At 39.1% G+C, this 7,158-nt stretch overlaps 1 pseudogene; it reads right to left on the bottom strand.

Moving 5' to 3' along the window:
• Nucleotides 1-2,411: 2,411 nt before the first annotated feature.
• On the bottom strand, nt 2,412-3,601 carry LOC124967196 (2,4-dienoyl-CoA reductase [(3E)-enoyl-CoA-producing], mitochondrial-like; annotated as a pseudogene).
• Between the last annotated feature and the right edge of the window lie 3,557 nt (nt 3,602-7,158).

Below are 7,158 nucleotides of genomic sequence, written 5' to 3'. Positions count from 1 at the left end.
TGAGATAAGCCAATCTCTCAAAAAAACAAAGGACGAATGATATCGCTAATCAGTGGATGATGACACAAAATGGGGGGTGGTAGGGGTTAGTGTTAGGGTTAGAGTTAGGGTTAGGGAGGGGGGCAAGTATGGAGGAAGAAGGACTGTACAGAGGGAAAAGAGAGGTTTGAGGGGTGGGGGGAATGGAAAAAATAACAGAATGAATCAAACAACATTACCCTATGTAAATTCATGATTACACAAATGTTATGCCCTTATGCCATGTACAGAGAAACAACATGTATCCCATTTTTTTACAATAAAGAAAAGAAAAGAAAAGAAAAGAAAAGAAACAGTCAAAAGAACTTTAAACATAGTTGCTATGGGAAATGAGTGGTGGAATGGGGAATGCAGTAGACTCTGTAAATTATGTAGAGATCCCGTCCATAAAAATAATTAAGTAAACGAGCAAAAGACTGAAAAATTATTCCAAAATATGAATATAAGTTTCCCTAGGAAATTGGTGAGCATGTCCTTTTGTGTCTCTTGCATTCTCACTTTTTCTATAATGATAACTAGGTCTTAAAAATGAAAGAGTACAAAAACTAGAAAGGCCATCTTTCATTTGTTTGTTTGACATTTTACAGTGTTTATTCTCACTTAATTCTCATAACAACCCATGAAGCAGATATTCTAATCTTATATTAGATGAAGAAATAAAAAATAAGACACAATGTCCGGAGCCAGCAGGCCACGCCCCCGCCTCACCACATGTTGAGCTACGATGGCGCCTGCCAGATGCTGGTGGGGCATGCCTCTCCTGCACACCTGTCAGACAATACCAGGTGTATCAGACTAGATTGAGTGGTGCTTCATGACTGGCCAAGTACACTTCCTTGTTTGAGCTCTGGCATGCAGACTAGTCTTGCCTTTGCGCACTTTCCCCTGATTGGCTTTTGTACTTTATATTAACTGGGTTTATTCCCCTAATAACGAGACTTGATCAGGCTTTTGTCTTGTCTCCATTTCTCATGTCTCTTGTCTCTCCCAATCCCCGCTCCCCCCTCCAGGTTCCCATTGGAGTCCTGCAGGTCGGGACAACACAACTCCCAACACTTTTCTTTTTTAAGAAATTGTCAGTACAATTGTCAGTACAAGATGACTGAGAAGAAAACAAGGATTAATGTTTAAGGTAAAATGGAGATGGGGTATTTGTACTGAAGAGCATGCAGAAGTACTAACATCCTAAAATGTCAGTGAAAACCAAGGTCATTTATTCCAAATCTATAACATTATCCTGAATATATCCAATAAAACACAATAAATGTAATTGATACATAACTGTCATAGTAAAAAGGTTGTCATGAGGGCATATAGCATATAATTCAAATAGGAAAACTGAATTCTTACATGGACCTATTCATATAAGATAAGATAGAAGCTGGTTCCCAATCTTGGCAATTTGGGCAACAGGAATTCTCAGTCTAGTGAACATGTTATCAGTGATTTCTATGAAAGCATATGGCCTTTTTAAAAATATAGGCTCAAAATTGTAACTGTAGACTTGAGTCTTTGTTTTCTTATGATTTGATTCTCAGAATTATAAATTAGTCAACACAAATATGAAATTCCACATAAAAAATATTTTGTAAGCTTTATTTATCCTCTCTACCCCAAGAAATCTGGTTTCTTTAAGTCTGAGATGGAATGCTGTCTCATGGGAGACACTTTCTTTGAACTTCAGAAACATAATGAATAACTTTTTCCTCCACACTTTAATACTACTGGAATAATGTATCATGCCTAATTGTTTATATGTCTATCTATCCTGCTAGATAATAAAGTTTCAAGAGGGCAAGGGCTGGGAATAGGAAAGACAGTAGAATGAATTGGACATAACTTTTCTACATTCATATATGAATACATGACCAGTGTAACTCCATATCATGTACAACCACATGAATGGAAAGTTACACTCCATGGATGGATAATATGACAAAATGTATTCTATTGTCATGTATAACCAAAAGGAACAAATTTTTAAAAAGATAATTCACAAGTCCAATGGAAAAGAAATTATTGGAAAGGCAGAATCCATTGAATTTAGTGTAGATTTCTTTCTTTTAGGCCCCAGCACAATAAGCATAGTGTAATATGTAACTTACATACTACTCTCACCATCAGGTTTCCCCTGACTTACCAGATCACAACTATCGATGCCTCACTCTTCACTTTTAAGCACTTTTTACCTCTAAGCCTTTCTCTACTCTTCTTCCTATTAAAAAAAAAGAAAGAAAGAAAGAAAGAAAGAAAGAAAATTGAACAGGTGATATCCTATCTTATTCATCTTCAAATATATAATAGCGTCCACTGGCTAGGTACATGGTATGCTCTCAGCAAATGCTTGTTAATTAACAATTTTTAGACTTGAAAATACTTGAAAGATGACAGTCAATTTATATCATTTATAGTCTAAATTTTACTGCACCCAAGATGAAGGCCAGAGTGGTTTTAGGAGCCCTTAGTCTTCCGGATGAGTCCCTCTATCGTGTCCCACTCCTCCTTGGTGACCTTCCTTACATTGTTGAATTCACCTGACATAAATACTTCCTCTCCACCATCAAATCTAATAGTTGCTCCATTAATCCAAGAAGCATAATCACTACAAAGAAAAACAGCAAGGTTTGCAAGTTCTTCCACAGTCCCTAGCCATCCACAGGGAATTCTGTCAATCATGTTTCTCAAATGTCCCAGTTGGGTCCAAACAGCTAAAGGCACCTTTGGTTTTTATAGGCCCAGGCTGAATTACATTGGATCACATTCCATAATTACCCCATTCAGCTGCAAGGGATCTTTCTGTGCTTTAATAAGCTGTTTTCCAATTTCAAGTGTCACATAGACTGTGCCATTTAGAACTATGTCTGTTATGGTCTTCCAAGCATTGGGAGAGAGTCTTTCAGTAGGGGAAATAAAATTTCCTGCTGCATTCTTTATCACGACATTAGGAAGTCCTGCGACTTTGATCAGTTCTAACACAGTGTTGTGAACTATATCAGGATCCCTCACATCACACTGAATTACATGAACCTTATTTCCAATTCGAGAAGAAATTTGTTCTGCAGTAGCTTTCAAAACATCAATCTTCCGGCTGGCTATCACACATGGAGCACCCAGGCTAGACAGAAAAGTTGTCATGGCTTTGCCAAGGCCAGTACCTCCTCTAGTAATAAACGCAAATTTCCTTGAAAGCTATTAGGTGGCAGCATCACTTTTTGAAGGGGTGGAAAGAATTTTGAATGTGAAGCTTCCATGTTTTGATACAATATTTTTGTTCTATAACTGAAAAAGTGAAAGGGGACTGTGACCCGGCACCCGGCTCCTCACTGTGCAAGCGGCTGGGTGCAAGCAGCTGCACGTCCATGCTCCTTGTGCAGTCCTGCACCTGGGGCCCCAGGTCCCCGCTCTGTGTGTCCAGCCGCCTCCTCCAAGGAAGGCTCCAGCAGGGCATTTGCGGGGAGCAGCTGGACCCTCAGCCCCTCTGGTACCACCTTACTCCCCAAGGGCTGAGGCCACAGGGCAGCTGAGACACTCCAGCAAAAAACACATGGCCCAGTAACGCCATGTCACCTCTGGCACTCCTGCCAGAAGGCCCCGAGGTTCTGTCATCAATCTTAAAAGACAAGACACTTTGTTTTTTTCTACTGGATTTAGGCATTTAAAGAGATCTTTTCCAGGTTCCTAAATGATCCTTGAGATAATGGAACAAAAACTTCAGTAAAGAAAAATGACAAGGAATACAGTCTGCAAAAATTTGGGAAAAATTACTAAATGAATGGACAACTCTATACCTCTGAAATCAACAACAGTCCTTGACAGGGATGCCAGTTCTCAACAATAAATGTATAAACCATACAAAAAAACAAGAAAATATGGACAATTAACATGAAAAAAGAACAAACTATTTATGAGGCACCCAGACACTGGACTAACTAGAGTTTACTCAACTTAACTGTTTTCAAAATGCCCAGCTAGAGACCACAGACAAAAAAGTTTAAAGGAGAACATTGTATGATCAAGTTAGGAATAAAGAAATCTAATTCATAATTTAAAATTTCTGAAAAAGGAACCTGCAGACCAAGCTGGTTTCACTGGAGAATTCTAAAATACTGACAAATATTCACTGCAATTCCATGAAATTTCTTGTAGAACAGGAGTTAATACTTTCGAAGTCATTTTATGAGGCACACATTATCCTGTCAGGAATATCGAAGTACAAAACATAACAAGTATCCCTTATGAACACAAACAATTCCTCAACAAAATATTAGCAAATAGTGTTAAGTAATACGTAAAAATATTTAGGCATTCTAAGTGGAACAGAAATACAAGACTGGCTCAATACTTGAAGATTACTTATTGTAATCCACTATATTAGCAGACAAATTTTGTGTAAACAAATCACATGACTATCAATTGATGCAGAAAAAGCATTTGACAAAAGTCAGCAACTGAGAATCACAGTCTCTGGGACAGGAGTTCCCTGTGTTTTGCCTTTGCTAGCAAATCAATATACCTTTTACCTTTTTCTCAAAACTGTCCTTGTTAATGGATTGACATTGGAAACAAAGACACCTTTGGGTAACAAATCTAGCGTCCCAGATGGAACCCAGGACCAGCCTCTGCGCCACCTTTCTTGGGCAGGCCTGGCTTTCCAAGGAACCCCACTTCCATGCTGAGGATGGAAGGTGGCTGGAGAACCTGTTGAAAGCCAACTGCTGGAGAGTTAGAAAACAGGTTACTCCATCAGGGTCAACTTTGATAAAAAGGAAACTGAGCTCAGTAAAGTTGCAACACCCTTGGCCATCTGCATGACCCCTGCCCTATGTATGCCTTGTCCAGTCACCTTCCATCTGTCACTGTGGACCTCTGAACTGCCCTGATACCAAATACCCTTAACTATCCATGCCCCACCTGATAGAGAACAAGGACTTTAGGTTACTTACTGCAACTTGGCTCTCTTTCAGCAGCAAGCAGCTTGGAGATGACATTGCTCCTTTTTTTTCATGGAAGTAGAATGTAGAAATTGATGGTGGTACACTTTATGCTTTGAATATAGCCCTTGCTGTTCTGCCACTGCAACTTATTTTTAAAACAGATATGTTTCTTTCTCTTCCTCTCTCCCTGCTCCTCCATAAACTCAGGGGAAACAGGATTGCCTTTTTCCGCATCCTAGGCAGAGTTATCTATCCTTGAGCACACATCCTCCACAGGAACAAAGTAATTCCAACTTGGGGGATGGCACCAAATATTTCAGAAATGACTATCTGCCAAATTAACAAACTAATTACTACTTTGGACAGAACACGTGGGACGTAGCCTTTGAATCACCTCTTTAAAAGCTCCCTGATCCCCTTGATGGACAGAATCAGTCTTGGAGGCAGGAGTCCCCTGTGCTTTTCCTTTGCTACCAAAGCAATAAAACTTTTTTCTTTTCCTCAAAACTGTGTCCTTGTTATTGGATTGGTGTTGGTGAGAAGGGTTGACTGCCTACCTGATCTTGTTTATCTATCCCTTCCTAATCTTGTTTATCTTGTGGAGAGGAATTTCCTCACCAGTTGGACCAGCCAAAACTGAGGGATCAAAGGTGGCTGCTTGAGGGACCACCAGACAACTTCTAATATCATTAGAATCTAATTCCCTTTCTAAGTGACACACCACCACTAACCATGATGACAGGAAACACCAAACCATAAAAAGCAAAAAGGGTAGTGCCTGAGGTCCAGAAAATCTCTGGCTGCTCCAGGAAAAGATATGAATATTCTACTCCTATATTAACCCATTCTTCCCACTTCTTTCTTTTTCCTTTATCTGTAACCTCCCCACCCCAGCAGGTCTAGAAGTTGACTTGCAAGCCTAGACTACTTCTCCATTTCCTGGCTAGTGAATGACCTTGTGCTGTTGGTGAGCAATTCAGGTTTTGCCTTCTGGTTTGCAACACCAAGCAAACACAAAAATATTCCTTCTGAGGGGGTCTCTTCCCTACAGGGCAGGCCAACAATTTGTGGATAACAAAATGACCAATATGTTATTTAACTTTAAGTAAGAATGAAATTATGGCATTTGCAGATAAATGGATGGAACTAGAGAATATCATACTAAGTGAAATAAGCCAAACAAATAAACAAAGGCCAAATGTTTTCTCTGATAAGTGGATGCTGGTCCATAGTGGGGAGGAGGGGCCGTGGGTAGGGAAGCATGAAGGAACTTCGGATTATGCAGAGGGGAGTGAGGGGAGGGGAGGCTGTGGGGATGGGAAAGCTGGTAGAATGAGACAGATATTATTATCCTATATACATGTATGATTACACTATTGGTGGAACTTGGCACCATGTACAGCCAGAGGAATGAGAAGTATGCTACATTTGTGTGCAATGTGTCAAAATGCATTGTACTGTCATGTATAACTAATTAGAACAAATTGTCAAAAAATTTTTAAAAATAAATAAAAAAACAAAATTTAAAAGAGTGATGAAAGTAAAAAAAAAAAAAAAAAAGGGACCAATGTGCTCTTTATTAATTCCTACTTTCTTTAGCCCTTACCTGTCTATAAAACTAACCTCTTCTGCTCACCCTATTCATTGAAATACTTATTTGTTTCATAGGAAAGGGTTGCCTGATCCTAGAATTGCAAATAAAGTCAATAAAGATCTTTATAAAAAAAAGTCAACACCTATTATGAGTATGTTGAGCAACTTCAGAACAGGAAAAAAGAGTGTTTTTTTTTTTTTTTTGTTCTGTGGATTGAACCTAGGAGCACTTTACCTGTTTTTATTTTGGGGCAGAGTCTTGTTAAGTTGCTTATGACCTCACTAAATTTGCTGAGGCTGGCCTCAAATTTTGATCCCCCTGCCTCAGACTCCTGAGTTGCTGGAATTATAGTCATGTACCGCCATGCCTGGCTGTGAGCATGTATTTTTAAAAATACCCTGGTGAAAACCAGTATTAATAGTGAAACTTGGAATCCTTCCTTCTAAAATTGAGCACAAGTAGATATCTGCTTTGAGCACTCTTTTTCAATAGAGTACTGGAACTTCTTGCCAGTGAAAAAAGCCAGTAAAAGAAAATTGAAGGCATAAACATTGAAAAGCAATAAAACTTCCCTATGTATACATGACATGA

This window comes from Sciurus carolinensis, chromosome 16 (genome assembly GCF_902686445.1).
Source record: "Sciurus carolinensis chromosome 16, mSciCar1.2, whole genome shotgun sequence".
Classification (NCBI taxonomy): Eukaryota; Metazoa; Chordata; class Mammalia; order Rodentia; family Sciuridae; genus Sciurus; species Sciurus carolinensis.
This window is presented reverse-complemented; position numbering and strand designations above follow the sequence as displayed.